Source organism: Lagenorhynchus albirostris, chromosome 19, assembly GCF_949774975.1.
Source record: "Lagenorhynchus albirostris chromosome 19, mLagAlb1.1, whole genome shotgun sequence".
Classification (NCBI taxonomy): domain Eukaryota; kingdom Metazoa; phylum Chordata; class Mammalia; order Artiodactyla; family Delphinidae; genus Lagenorhynchus; species Lagenorhynchus albirostris.
Genome location: NC_083113.1, coordinates 57,829,084 through 57,844,473, shown reverse-complemented (window position 1 = coordinate 57,844,473; position 15,390 = coordinate 57,829,084).

Below are 15,390 nucleotides of genomic sequence, written 5' to 3'. Positions count from 1 at the left end.
GAGGCTGGTCCGGGTCCCCAGAGGCTGCCTGTGGCGTTGTTCTCGCGCGGCTTCTGCACCCCCAGAGCTCGCTCTTAGCTGACGGTGTACATCAACGTCACTAAGACGGCGTCACCAAGAACAGAGCCTCTTTTGAGTCCCAAAGAACCGAATGACCCCCAGACTGAGAGTGAGCTGGGCTGAGGACGTGAACAAGCCCGGGTCCCAGCCGGGGTGGGACTGGGTAACTGCAGACACTCCGAGCGTCAGAGGAATCCCGTTTAAAACGAGGGCTGGGATTACGTGCCGCTCACCTTCCTGCCCTGGCATCCCATTATTTATTTATTTTTTAGTTCCACGTCCAATGCAAACGTGCTCCAGACCCACAAGTCTGGTCTGGCCTCCCCCATCAGCAGCTGATACCGTGGTGCGGAGCCCCCCACCCTGTGTGCCTTCCTAAGGGCAGGGTGGGTTGCCCGGCAAGTCTCCTGGTTTGGGGGACCCGCTCGTGAACTTGGCCCCTTGCTAATTATCCCTCCCAGTTACTCGGCCTGATAACTGTTGCGTTTGGAAACAAATGACACACTTTTCCTACATCTGCTCCAAATTTGTCTCTCAGAAATTAGAGAATTTAGTTATGCGGTATTACATGGCAATCCGGGCTGGGCCTCAGAGTATGGAACTGATTGGATATTCCGCCCAGAATAAGAGGAGTTTCGAGCTCTTTCCAGGAAATTGAGTGGAACACGCAAACTGACATCCAATATTAAATATTATATTTGTATAGTTGTTCTGTAGAGTTCCCTGGCATCCAACATCTGGGAGCGAAATTTATAAATGGAGAAATTGAATACCTGGTTAGAACGATGCTCATCAGAGCTAAGAAATTAAAATATTACTGTGTGCACTCCAAGGCAGTCCGCTTATAAAGGTAGAGCTATTAAAATATGATTAGCTGAACCATATTTTGTCTCAAAAATGTCATACACCATTAAAGTTGAAAAGACTTTGATGCAAATACCCCTGGCAAAGGCTTTGCCCCGTCAGCAGCAACGCGCTCGGGAATGTTCACTACAAATATACAGTCCTGCTGAGGGAGGGGGCGGCTGCCGGGGCAGCAGGACGCCCAGTACCTAGGGACTTGGGCTCCCAGGCTGAGGGGCGTCTCACTGTGTGACATTTCAGGCCAGGGTCCCCAGAGTTCGAGGGGCAGCTGCAGGATTGGGTGCAAAATTTAAGGGAGTGCCAAAAATCTTGGTAATCAAGATGAGTTAAGATTTTGGTATAATAGTAAAAAACAAAATAAAACGGACAAACAAACAAAAAGCCACCTGGCATACTACTGCCTACTGCCTGGCCTGTTTTTGTAAATAAAATTTGATTGGAACTGGGGCCAAGATGAGGGTGTGGCAGGTGAGGCAGTGTCACGCCAACTCAGGATCAGATTCTGTCCTTCCTTGAAATTTGATATTTTGTCCATCGTGGATTTTTTAAAAATTCATTTTGAGACTTTTGGCCTCCATTTAAATGTTGGGCCCAAGGCAAATGCCTTACTCCCTTCCCACGGCCCCAGCCCTGGCCAGGGGAGTTGTTCTAAGTAGTGATGCCCCCATCCCCATGCCCCAGCCAAGGTCCCTACGTTCAAGCTGGGCAAGTTGTTACTCTGAGGAACCCCCATGCCTGTGCTTGGAGCAGGTGGAGGAGACTCCTCCAGCCCCGGGAAATGGCTGTTGCCCAGCCCGCTTCTCATCAGCTGGACTGAGCTGAGCTACGGCCTCGGTCTGCATGTCGCTGCCCCTTCTCTCTCTGTGGGCTACAAAAATGGGGCAGGGGTGGTAGCCTCTTGGCCAGGGTCCCCACGAGGTGACCGTGCTCGGACTCCCATGCCCGCAGAGGGCATGATGCAAGGAGCACGAAGACCCAGATGTGCACCAAAGGGCAGGCATTCTCTCTGGGAGAACCTGACCTCTCCCAAAGGTCACCTGCCCCGTTTGACCCCCTGCTGTGAAAGTTTTAGCGTGAAAACCAGTGAAGGCGGTGCCCCTTCCAGCCCCACCCTAACCCCTGGCACCACTCGGAGGCTCTGAACACTGTCCTTCAGCTGCTGGCTTTAGGGGACTGCCAACATGACCACCCACTGCTTGCGGCCTTGGTGTGCGGCCTTCAGGGTCCTGGAAAGCCAGCAATGGACCCTTGGGTGACTTAGGACCACCCAAGGGGTGGGGGAGGGTATCCCAGATCTGATGCACAGCAGACCAAGGCCCACCCATCATCGGGTGGGACACCACACTGTGTCCTGGGGACACTTCCAATCCGGGGAAGGAGCGCGCTGGCCAAGCCAAGTTTCCTGAACGCTCCTCTTGCCATCTCCATGGGAAACTGCTTGAAAAGATACAGATTCCCGGGACTTCCCTGGTGGCGCAGCGGTGAAAAGTACACCTGCCGACGCAGGGGACACGGGTTCGAGCCCTGCTCCTGGAAGGTCCCACATGCTGCAGAGCAGCTAAGGCCGTGCGCCACAACTACTGAGCCTGCGCTCTAGAGCCCGCGAGCCACAACTAGGGAAAGCCCGCGCCAGGCAAGGAAGACCCTACACAGCCTAAAATAAATCAATAGTAAAAGATACGGATTCCCAGGCCCCACCCCAGACCTACTGAGTCAGGCGTCAGCCAGGGTGTAGGAATGTTCATCTGTGACCCCCTCCCAGGTGGCTCCGATGCCCACAACTTAGAACCAAGCACAATACCCACCCTGCCATTGTGAATTCTTGGGAGGGGTTATTTTAAAATACCATTTCCTGCGCCCAACCCAGACCGTCCGAATCCAAAGCTCTGGGCGTCACCTTAGGCATCTCTAGCTTGCTGAACTCTCTGGATGATTCTAGAGTTCTCAATCAGCCAGGACTGAGAGGGTTTGAGCCGGAGGGTTTTCCCTGGGCAAAGCCCGCCGCCCATCACCCACCATCACCATTAAGAGAAGAGAAGGGCTTGTGCCGGAGCAGCTCAGGGAAGGATGGCTGGGCCACAGCTGATGCACCTCATCTGGGCAGACAGCCGTCAAAACGCGGGTTGATAGAGTCGTCGAAGAAAACTGTATCTGGGGACGTTGGGCAAGGCACTGTGATTCGGTAGGCTGGTTTCCCTTCAAACCACTGAGGCCTGGAACGGGCCCAGATATAATAGAACTGACCGTGCTGCCCACTTAGGATGCAGACCACGCAGCCTCGTAAACGGCCTGAGAGACCCATAAACTGAAGGGACAGCCCCGTCCACACCCCGTCATTTGTTTGGCTTTGGCAGAGGCAAGAGTTCATGCCTGGCGTTATTATTATTATTATGGTTTTTATGGTGATTCATCTCCCACAGTTCAGCCTTCCCCTCACTGCTGTGAAGGAAACCTCTCTGACGTCTGTGTTGCCACTAACATTCGTCAGGGTGGTTGGAGACCCTGGGCCTGACTGGGGCCATGGTCACTGGGTTCAGGCTGCCTGGAGGGCTGACCTGTCTTTGTCCTCTGGGGTCTCAACCTTCTGTGTATGGCGCTCGGTGGGTGTCGGCTTCACTGGTGAAGGGCCCTGAATCCGTCAGGAGCGTTGCCTCTGGCTGAACTGGGCAGCCCTGTGGCCAGACTGTGCCCGTACTTAGCCACCAGCCCGAGGAGGAAGAGAAGTTGAGTTAACCTCAAACATTGCACAAAACTAGGCACATCAGATGTGGGGCGAGACTGCCTGGACTCAAACCCAAGCTCTGACACAGACCTGCTGGGTGTCCTTGCACATCACTTAAGAACTCTCCATGGGCCTCAGTTTCCCCATCTGTGAAGTGGGAATCATAACCATAGGGTTGTTTTAGATATAAAACAGATCCAGCCTCTCAGAGCCATCTTGCAACAGTAAGTGAGCAGAAAGTTAACTTATCAGGTGTCTGTCCACGTAGCCATACCTCTATCCATTTTTTTTCCATTTTTTTTATAGGCATCAGACTTCACCTCTGGGGTCCAATTATTTAACCTAAATGCCTCTGTTTAAGGTTTTAACAATGCACATTTGCAGTCCCTACAGAAATGCAGCTGGCCCTTGGTAACCTGACGGGCAGAGTCAGAATCTACAAATTTCTAGGCAGATAAAAAGAAGGAGGGACTCCAGGGCGAGGGACCTTCAGGAGCAGAGGTGCCACCACAAAGGACTGGGCCTGCTGAGGGCAGAGGCTGAACGCCACAAAACCGGCTCATCAGAGCCTCAGGCAGGACAGTTGCAGAGCTGTCCCCGGGGTGCCGTCCTTGGCACCTTCCTGGGTGCTGCTGTAGCCGGCAGATCAGTGGCTCCACTCACCGGTGCCCAAAGGGCCTGTGGGAAAATTGGCCTTTGCTCTTTGAGAAAAAGCCAGCCTGGGGGCAGTGGGTGGAATGGTGTTCCCCAACTTTATTATGGAAATGTCCAGACATGTAGAAAAGTTAGAAGGCGTGTACAGTAACCACCCACACACCACCCACACCTGGATTCTCCAGGCCACACCTTACTCTTCTTCCTCACTTGTCCATCCCTCCACCCATCCCTCCATCCATCCATCCTCCCATCCATCCACCCATCCATCCACCCATCCATCCACCCATCCATCCACCCATCCATCCATCCTCCCATCCATCCACCCATCCATCCTCCCATCCATCCACCCATCCATCCACCCATCCATCCATCCTCCCATCCATCCACCCATCCATCCACCCATCCATCCATCCATCCATCCGTCCATCTCTCCTCTCATCCACCTAATTACCCATCCATCCATGCATCATCTATCCATTCATCCATGTCAAAAGCATTTACCCAGAACATCATCATTAGTTACCATATCCCCCTCATTTAATCCCCATGACAACTCTCCCAGACAGGTACTGTTATTATCTTCCTTGGACACGTGAGGAAACCGAGGCACAGCCACTTGTCCAAGGTCACAGAGCTCCCACAGGCAGTGCTAGGATTTGACTCCAGGCCCAGGGACCTGCCCACAGCAGTGCGGGGGGCTGTATGGCTCCTCCCCTCGTAGGGCCCTGGCAGTTCCAAAGGGTTAAGAGCGGAAGTGGGTGACGCCTCCCTCACTTATAGAACTGTGACCTCAGAGTGTGACATCATTGCCCCCAAGTTTTAGAAAGCCCCCCAAGCCTGGGAGTTTTTCTCCTTGGGGAGCTGGGGTTTGGCCTCACGCCCATATAGAATCCAGGGAGGGTCAGCTTTGAGACCGGCTTTGGGGACTTTTCCTGGAAGGAGCATGTCCCATCCACCAGAGTCTCGTGCAGTCTGTCGTGTCTGGGAACAAAACCACATTTCCTGTGTTTACCGAAGCTGCTCTGTGGGATGAGCGAAGCCCCAGGTCACCCGGGCCAGGCACATTCCGCGGGGACCAGCCACCCAGGAAGCAGTCAGGGTGGGGGGTGGAGGGCACGGCGGTGGGTGTTGGGCGGGGGCCCGGCAGGCGCCGGCCGTCGGAACATTAGCCCCGGGACTGCTGGGTGCCCTCGGGGTGCACCTGAGTCCCATCACACTGTCCCTCTGGTGCAGTGAGGATGTCAGAGCACAGCCTGACCCCTTTGTGTGTCTGGGCAGGATGGACACTGAATTCCAAAGACCCCTGGGATGGAGGGGGAGGAGGTGGTGAGCTCGCCCATCTGGCCCCTCTGGTTGTGGCAGGACTTACCTGGAGCTTCTCTGTGGGAAAGCCCCCCTCATTCTCTTGGGCCCCAGCTGCTGGCCCCGCATCTCCGGGCCAAACTTGATCATCTCAAACTTGAGCTGGAACCTCAGCAGCACCAGAGGGCATGTGGACGCACAGAGGGTGCGCCTGCCTCTACACCCTCGCCCCTGGGGCTTCCTGGGGGCTCCACCTGGGAATGTGACTTCTAACAGGGTCCCAGGTGACGAGGCTGTTGTTGTAGGTCTGGGGGCCAGACCTTGAGAACCACGCCCGGGGGCCTGTCAGGCTTAGTTAACGGGCCAAACAGTCCTGCCTATAGGCATATGGGGCCCTCAATCATGGCGACAAAACCACTTCCGAGTAGGGCAGCCACATAGAGCCCCCGCGGAGGACCTGGCCAAGGCGCCCATGCTTCACCTGGGCTGAGCTCCTGGCCGCCAGCCGACACCAGTGTACCAGCCGTGCAGTTAAGGCCCATAGGTCTTCCTTGCTGAGCCCCACCCGCAGCTTCTCAGCCGTGAGATGGGCCTGATGCCGCTATCTCCGGTGAGGTCGTGTGTGATGAGTTCACGTGTGTAAATGCTCAGCACACACCACATACGGTCACGTCAGGGCGTGGATGTTACTGGCGTTACCGTGGCCTGTTGGGCCAGCGGGCCCTCCCTTTCCTGCATGAAGCATGCTGGCCCCTCACCACGAGTGCCTGGCTCCATTTCCGTCATCATAAAAGATGGTCTTTCTGTGAGCAAGCCTCTACTCATGGAGGCTATTCAAGAAATCTCCCCGCTCCCCACCCCTACTCCCTCCCTCGGCCTCTTTGAGGTCTAGTCGCCAAAGCGGGGCCCCTGAAAGCATCAGGGCCGCCAAGTTGGCCCTGGCGCCCGTCACTGGGCCCTGTGCCCCGATGGCCTGATGGAGGCTTTGGGCGCAGGTCCTGGCCACTGCCCAGGTGTCGGGGTCGGGGGAGCGTCTGCAGCCGGCGGGGAGTGGAGAGCGCCAGGCAGGGAGACGGAGGCGCATGAATAATCCGCTGACCTTTCCTCGCGCCGTGTTTGGGTGAACATAAGCCTGTTTACAATAAACCCCAGGGAGATTTTTCATCCTTCCAAATGGAACAAGGGTTATGTAAGCAGAGAGACCTGGAGCGCAGCAAACACCTGCTCCAGGGGGCCCGGTGGAGGGAGATGGGGAGAAATGGGGCCCTCCGCTGACTCATGACCAAGTTCAGGATGACACGGGCTTCATCAAGCAGGAGGCTGCTGGGAAGGGCAGAGGGTGCTCCCTGGGGCTTAGCAGACGGGGCTGTACTAGAGGGCAGCCCTCCTCTGCACCCGGCGCAAGTCAGGACGGGATCAAGGTCTTGGACCCCAAGGAGGCTGCCCGTCCCTAGAGTTTATTTCAAAATTACCCTGGGTGTCCTCTGTCTTTAAAAATGGGCCTGCATATATTCCGATGAGAGTAAGTAGGACAAGGGCCACTCATCCTTCCTAGGTTTTTGTCTCTCCTCGTTACCCATCCTTGGGGACCTTCAGCGGCAGCTCAGCCCAGGACTGTTTATGTACAGAGGCTGGTCTCCCATCTTTGGGTTTAAATGTATTGTGTTAAATAAGATAAGCCGTACGGGAAATGTAAGGTCAGCAACCAGTGCTTTGGACGATCTATGGGATTATTTGTAGAAGCTCTAGGCTGGCTGGCAACCTGTACCCATTAATGATTTGGATAAGTCTGGCTTGGGGGTGATTGTGTCCTCACCGTTTCCCAAATAAAGTCATAGACTCGGACCTCCAGAGCCATCTTGACACGCCACGTCAGAAAGAAGGAAGGCAGGCATCTTACGGCGCCTCCAAACGCCTCCCTCTGTTTCCAGATTCTCTGTTAGGCAATGGAAGACGGCATTTTCTAAAATAGCTGCAAGGAAATCTCCCATCCCCCATGCTCTTCTTACAGTGCCCCACCCCATAGGTGGGGGGGTCTGTGCTCTCCTCCATTTGCATCTCAGTGGCTCTGTAACTACAGCTGAAGTGGAGCTATGTGACTGCCCAGAGTGGGCCCAGAGAGGAGACACAGCTTCTGTGTGGTCCTGTTGGGACATTCCTCCTGGGAACCCAGCCACCATGATGTGGGGAAGCCAAGAGGCCCACATGGAAAGATTGACATGGAGGGGAACCTGGGTGGCAGTCCTGAGCTGGCCAGGACTCCCAGCTGACAGCCAGCACCTTCACCATCTTGGAATTGGGTCCTGTAGCAGCACACAGCCAGGCCGCCAGGGGTGCAGGGGCTGCATCTCTGACACAGGGTGTCTGACTCCAAAGCCAGTGGCTTCTCCCTCTCGCAGCCACCTCCAAAGTTAGTGGCCTACCGGGTACAAACTCTCCTATCCCTCAGGCCCTCTTCAGCATGGCGCCCACTGCCTTCCCGATGCTTCTCCAAGGCACCCACCACTTCCTCAACAGTCCGGCCACGTGCCTGGAGATCCCCCGACAGACCCCACTCAAGCCTCCTGCCACCATTGCATCTGCTGTGTCCTCGGTCTGGAATGGCCTCCCCTGTAGAAAACTGCCCCTCCAGTGAGGCCCATTTCACAGGCCAACTGGCCTCCAGAGCTTCTCCTGGTGTGTGAAGTGGGCACCAACTCACGGACCTTCAGAGCCAGAGAAGATCCCAATAGTGACTTTGGGGGGACATGTCTGATTTTTCTTTTTTTTAATTTTTATTGGAGTATAGTTGATTTACAATGTTGTGTTAGTTGCAGGTGTACAGAAAAGAGAATCAGTTACACATATACACATATTCACTCTGTTTTTAGATTCTTCCCATATAGGCCATTACAGGGTGTCGAGCAGAACATGTCTGATTTTAACCTGCCCGAAGGTCCGAGAATCACCGCCCCCCCCTGATTTCCCATCCAGCCTGGCCTGTGCCCCCTCTCGGGAGCCCTGCGGTTCGAATGCCCTGCGATTATTCCTTCCACTGACTGCAACGCCCTTCGAGTCCAGGGCAAGTATATTCTTCACGTTCGTGCCCTCAGGCCCACGCCTACCAAAAGCACTGATTCACTGAGCATCGCCCGGGGGGAGCTGCCGCCTGCCTGTGCGGGCCTCAAGCATGTGCAGCTCAGCCCACACCGGTCGCCCCCAACACCAGTCTCCTTCTTTCATTTGCTAGAACCACCCTCCCTCTCCACAGGTTTCTCTGGGTCCCATATCCACTGACTGACCCACCCAACCACTGGACAAAGTAAAGTCTGGTCCCCTGACCTCAACTCAGGACAACCCAAGCTCCAGAGGGCTGTCCCAGCTCCAGAGCTCCCTGTGGGATCAGCTGAGGCCCTGGCTGCAGCTGCGTCCTGGTCCAACGCCTCCTTCCCCACCGCGCAGGGCCCAGTGGGTGGTCCCCACCAACCTCCCACATGAGATCTCTGTCTCAGAGCCTACTTTCTGATGACCACCCCCCGCAGTCGGTCTCTTCCTTCATCCTCTTTTCTGGATGGTAATGGGATGGCTGGAGACTAAGCTGCCATCTTAGAGAGCAGAGTACACGGGGTACACGCGTGGTGGGCCGGAGGGGGCCTGGATCGCTGAGGGCTTTGCAGGGCGGGACGGGGGCTGCGGTCAGCCCAGCCGTGACCACCTGTCTCCAGGTCATCACGTGAGAAGCTCCTATACTACTGCTTGGGGTTTTTCTAACACACACTCCTCCCAGCTAAAGTAGTGTCTTGTTTGGCTTTCACAATCACGCCAGTAAGTAACCTTGTCTTCGTTTTAAAGAGGTGGAATCCCAGGCTCAGAGAAAGTAAGTCACGTGCCACACAGTCAGGAAGCAAGACCTGAACTCAGGGTGTCTTCTGACCCGTCCCCTCTCTCCCTGTCACTGCCACTCCTGTACCTTGCTGGACTGGTTTGCAGCTTGTAGCTAACATTTTGTCAATTGGGGCAACTCCCTTTGCCCCACCTCCCTGGCACTGTTCCTGAGGGTGATGAATCACCCAGCTCAGGGCAAGCTTGACTCACTCGGGCATGAGGGGAGGTCCTCCAGCTGGAACGTCCTCTTCACGCCAGAGCTGACTTCAACATGACGGGAAGAATGGCTCAGAGCAAGGTGTCCTGGCGTTACTCTTCATTCTCCTGGCATCTTGAGGCCCCGTGTTTCTCCGCTGGGCTTGGCGGACTCCCAGGCACCTTAAGGGATTTGACTCAGATGTCCCTTCCTCCAGGAAGCCCTCCTGACTTCCTCCACCCTGTCCCAGAATGTGCACACCCCCAGCAGGGCCTTTCCTCAGCGTCGTTATTGCTCATCACCGCTTTGCAGAGCCATTCCACCGGGCCTCACAGGGCTACCTCACCTGGCCCTACCCCACCATAGCTCAGAGAGGTCAGGATGTTCGCCCAATGGGACACAACTGGCAAGTGGCAGAGCCCGACCCACACTCAAACAGATTGGAGCCCTAAGGCCACAATCTGACCCCAGTGCTTTCCCCGCGGGCAGCGCAGCCTAGCGGCCAGGGAGGGGAGGAGGGCTGGAGGCTCCCGCTGCGCCTGACCCTGGTGCTGCCACTGCGCCGTGTTGGGCCTCGGGCAGGTGACTCCGAGTGTGACCGCGTTCCAGGCTCGCATGTGTAGGACGAGCCTGGCCTGCCTGCTCGTGCCCGCTTGGCTCCCTGGCCTCTGCGCTCTGCTTTAGCCCGGCCCCGACCCTGAGGCTTAGCCAACAGTGCAGGGTGGGGTGTCTGCACCTGTACGGTCAGGCCACTCAAGCCGCCTGCCCACCTGCTCTCTGTACACGCCCCACCCACCAGCGCCTGCTTCCCACACACCCGAGCACCTGACTGACCTTCCTGCAGACTTGCCCCGGGCCAGCTGGTGACTATTCTCATCAAAGGGGCGGCAGGGGCCTCGTGCCCCTCCGCTGGTTTCCCTGGTAACTAATGAGCCCACCTGAGGGCAATTCCCCTGTAACTGGTAACCTCCCGTCCCGCTGGAGCGAAGGCTGCCACGACGTCCTGTCCGCCGTCCACCGCACTCGGAGGCCCTCCAGAACCTCGCTTCAGACAAGTACGTAAGCTCCGCCACGCGTGAAACCAGTGACGTCTCTGTCACCGACTCCGGGCTCCTTCTTCGGTCTTGAGGCTGAGCAGCGACAGGAGAAGCCAGCCAGGAGACTGAGGAAACGCCCGTGAGCGCCGAGATGGCGGGAATGCGGGACGGGGAATGGAAAACTGCGTGGCTGTCCGCTAGCGCGTGGGACCCGGAGGTTGCGGGTGTAACCCCGGTCGGCTCTCGCTGGTTTGTGGGGCGCTATGGCGGCTGAAGTGGGGCTGCCAGGGTATCTGGAGGCCAGTGGTCTCTAACGGTTCCGCTGTTGTATCAGAGTCTTTTGTCATTGGTTGAGCTAGCTCTCTAGAAGGAATTGCTGTTGTGCCTTTGAGAGGTAAATGATCTACCTGAGGTCTCTGGAACTTTGATCTCAGGTGATCTCTAAGAGGAAAGGAGAAAAAAGAGCTTTGAAGTAAACTCTATAGAAATGATTATGTTTTGGGTGTATCTATCTAAAATAGTCTCTCCAGACTTCGGTAACTTGAAACTGAACTAAGTTAAATGAAGAGACTTCATTGACTATCTGCGTCATTTCAAATAGGGTAAAATACTGGAACATTAATTACTGGATGGGTCTAAGTTTACCTACCCTTGCCTGCTTAGGAGAGGAAGACTAAAGCGTAAGTTTTCTAATCAAGAAATGCACAATTACTTGCTTCTTGGTTTTTGCCAGAGATTAAGGTTTTTAAGGATTCAGATTATAATCAGTCATAATTCTTTTTCTTTTTAAAATAAATTTATTTATTTTTGGCTGCGTTGGGTCTTCGTCGCTGCGCGCGGGCTTTCTCTAGTTGTGGCGAGCTGGTGCTACTCTTAGTTGCGGTGCGCGGGCTTCTCATCGCGGTGGCTTCTTGTTGCGGAGCACGGGCTCTGGGCACGCGGGCTTCAGTAACTGTGGCTCATTGGCTCTACAGCGCAGGCTCAGTAGTTGTGCCTCGCGGGCTCTAGAGCGCAGGCTCAGTAGTTGTGCCTCGCGGGCTCTAGAGCGCAGGCTCAGTAGTTGTAGCGCAGGGGCTTAGATGCTCCGCGGCATGTGGGATCTTCCCGGACCAGGGCTCGGACCCGTGTCCCCTGCATTGGCAGGCGGACTCGTAACCACTGCGCCACCAGGGAAGTCCCAGTCATAATTCTTATAGCCAAATGTTTCTTATCAATTACATTGGGATCAGGTGTTTTAACTGTGCCTTTTAAAGTCATTTGTCATTTTTAGACAGTTGTACTCTGTTGCTTTTGCAAAAGTGCTTCATTTTCAAGAAGATTCATAGGAAGGGCCTTTTGACAGTAACAGGCTTCTGATAAATTTCAGATTATATTGCTGAACTGGGTAAGAACTTAAAGAATCCTAATGGAAAACCTGATGGCTCCATAAAAAGTTAACAAAAAGATTGGTTACTAAACAAACTGGTGAATATGGTTATAATTTTTATGGGTTTCGTCTGGAATGTTACTGGTTTTTATCTGTGTTTTCCAGATAGAGGGAAGCCCTTCCCCTCAAGTTGGTTATGATTTTTAGCAATTTGGTAAACTGCACCTGTGGGTAGAATTAAAACATTTTTCTTTTCTCTCTGCCTGGTCCCTCCAGAAATTGGGGGCTCTTGGGGTCCGAGCAGCCTTATCAGGTGAACGGGAAAGACTGTCTCCTGGCCTGTACAAGAATGTCAATATCTGGGGGACTGAGAGCTCCGCTGAGGCAGAGCCTGTTGACGGGCCTTGGGCATGACTGTCCTGGCCTTGAGAAGCCTGTTGGGAATTCAGTCTGAGACTTCCTTCTGAGGAGTTCCACCTCAGCCAGTTTGGAGGAGCCTATACGATCAATTGACCAGACTTGTTTTGCAGACAGATTAGTCTTGATTTGTCGTTGTTTGGTGGAGATGAGGGTAATTTTAGAGAGAAAAATATTGTGTTTCAGTGGATGTTAAATTCTAGTTCTGCTCATTGAGGTCTAGATCTATGAGAGTTATCGTGTTAGCCACGCTTTTGCCCTGATGTTCTGGATCGAAAGGAAATTGTCTAGTGAAGTTGTCCCAGAGTATAACTACTCATGAAGTGTGACACTGCTTGCTGTAAGTCTGCTGCTAAAAGCACAGGTACAGTGCTTGTGTGACAGCTGGGTGTAAGTGATAACATGTACAGCCTCGAAAGGGTTTCCCTGTTAACATACCTCTGAGCCTGTTCACGAGATCTGATTAGTTTTCCCCCAACGTGAATGACTAAGTGAACGTAGAGGAGGCGTCGCTCCCAGGGACACGATCCGAACCTGGGGTAGGAGCCGGCACTGCAACATCACAGGACAGATATTTTGATCACCAGTGCCTTCTACTGAAAGGTTTGCAATCCAAAGGGGAAAAGATGGGAAAATCTGCACGTATCGTGGTGATAGGAGGAAGTCATTGTGGCTTATACGTGGTTGAACTTAAATGTTACCGACCCGAGCAGCCTGCTTGGTGGCCTTTCAGACATGCATTGTTCCTCTGCTTTCGCCACTGACGCAGGGAATGCATTTGAAAGTCAGAGTGCTGTAGCTGTGGTTCAGACATCCAAGGTAAAACGACGTGGCCCTTGTAAACATGATTTTGGACACGTTCGTGTGTCACTGAAAACTTGAGTTTTCTGCACTGCATGGCAGACCAGGACAAAAGCCACAGGTGGGTGTGGTATCGTCTCTGGTTGCGGCCTCTGCCTGTATTGTGCTTAATGGTCACGCTCTCCCGTGTTGTGCCTGTTAGGTGTCTTACATTGCATCCCTAGCCTGAGGGAGGAAACCTATCTGGGGGCTGAGCAGCAACGCTGGCCTCACTGTGAAAGGAGTCTAATTGCCGGGTCCCCAGCGAGATGGCATTGTCATCCTCCTCTGGGCATCCATGAAAGATCGACTATGTGGGGACTACTGACCATGGGGGGAAAAGACTCACGATCTTCCGGTCCCGTGTGGCAGTACGTCCAAAGGACCCCCGTCGGTAAACGTTACCGTACAGCTGGCCGTGTGGAGAGGAGTAGGCTGGCTTCTGGACACACAGGCCCAGCTAGGGGTGTTAACTGTTTTTTGTTTGGAAAGACCTGATGGGCCCACCCCTGATGGCACTCAGCGTAGCATGAGGTGACAGGTATGTACTGTGAACGCGGACCCCTGGCTGGACCACCAGAATGTTTCTTTTAAAGCTGGACCTTCGCTCCGCATGGGGGTGGCTCTGGGTTCGTGAAAACCAGGGGTGGCCTTGTCTTCCTTGTAACTGGACGGGGCACTGCTACAGTTGACTCCCTCTCCATCGACCTGGTAAGCGTTGGCTCCCAGGTTTGCCCACGTCCTGGCCAATGACTGTTCTGAGCATACGAGGTATCTTACCCTTGGTGCTCTCTGGCTGCCGTCTGTGTTGTATCTGTGGTATCTGGTCACAGTGCCCCCTTACATGCGTGACCCCAGGGATATGGCGGAAGAGAAGTGGACCAGGATTGTAAGGGTCGTGCAGGGCATGGAGGGGCGGAGCCACTCAAGGTGGCTCTTGTCCAGCTCTCTGGATGTCCCCTGCCCGGCCAGCGCCTGCTTCACCCACAGCTGCTCACCTGACTGACCTTCCCACGTGCTTACCCCAGACCCCAGCTGATGATTGTTCTTATCAGAGGGGCTGTGAGGGGCGGGCCCCTCCGCTGGTTTCCCTGGTAACTAATGAGCCCACCTGATGACAATTCGCCTCTAACTGGTAACCTCCCTTTTCCCCCCCCACCCCCCCACCCCGCCTCCCGGCCAGGAGCAAAGGCTGCCACCTTGTCCTGCCTGCTGTCAGTCGCTCCAGACGCATTAGCTCCCCCCATCCGTGAAACCACTGATGTCTCTGTTGCTGCCTCCAGGCTCTTTCTCTGGTCTTGAAGCCGGGCGAGCACAGGGCTTGCAGCCCGACAGGGCCTGCCTTCACACCTGCCACCCTCCCCTGGCATCCTCGCCCCCTGCTGACAGCCACCCCTCACCCCAGCTGATAGAGCTCAGCTCTGCTCACAGAGCTAGATGTGTCCGAGGGATATGAGTGTTTATTCTTCCTAGCACCTAAAGATACAATTTTTCATGGTCACGCACACCTATGTTACGCGTTCACAGTAGAAAAGTCCTAAATCAGAGAAGCAAGAAAAGAGATTGTGGGTAATCCGCCACTCAGAGGTAAGTATTTTCAATATGCGTGTCCTTTATTGCCACCTTTGATGTGGCTTTGAAAACACGCTTTACCACATTTGTTATCCTTAGACTTTACATATATTATCTCATTTTATCCTTATACAGTTCTGTCAGGTTTGCACTGTTATATCCCCATTTTATTGAACTGAGTTGAAGTAGCTAGCTGGAAGTCACGAAGGTCGTAAGTGATGCAACAGTGATGTAAACTCAGCTCGCCTGATGGCAGAACCTGCGTACTTGCCCACAGAGACATCCCCGCCCACCCTTCTCTCTGGTCTTCTCTCTCTCTGTGTGTCTCACACACACCCATGCACACTGACAAAGAGATGAAGTTGAACACAGCTTTGAAATGTTTTTCATGTAACAGTAGAGCAGGAATGTATTTCTCTTTCACTAAATAGAATCCCCCTGCATTTTTGGCCCCGGCCTGTTCAGTCAGTTTGTTAGTATTGACTGTCTAGAT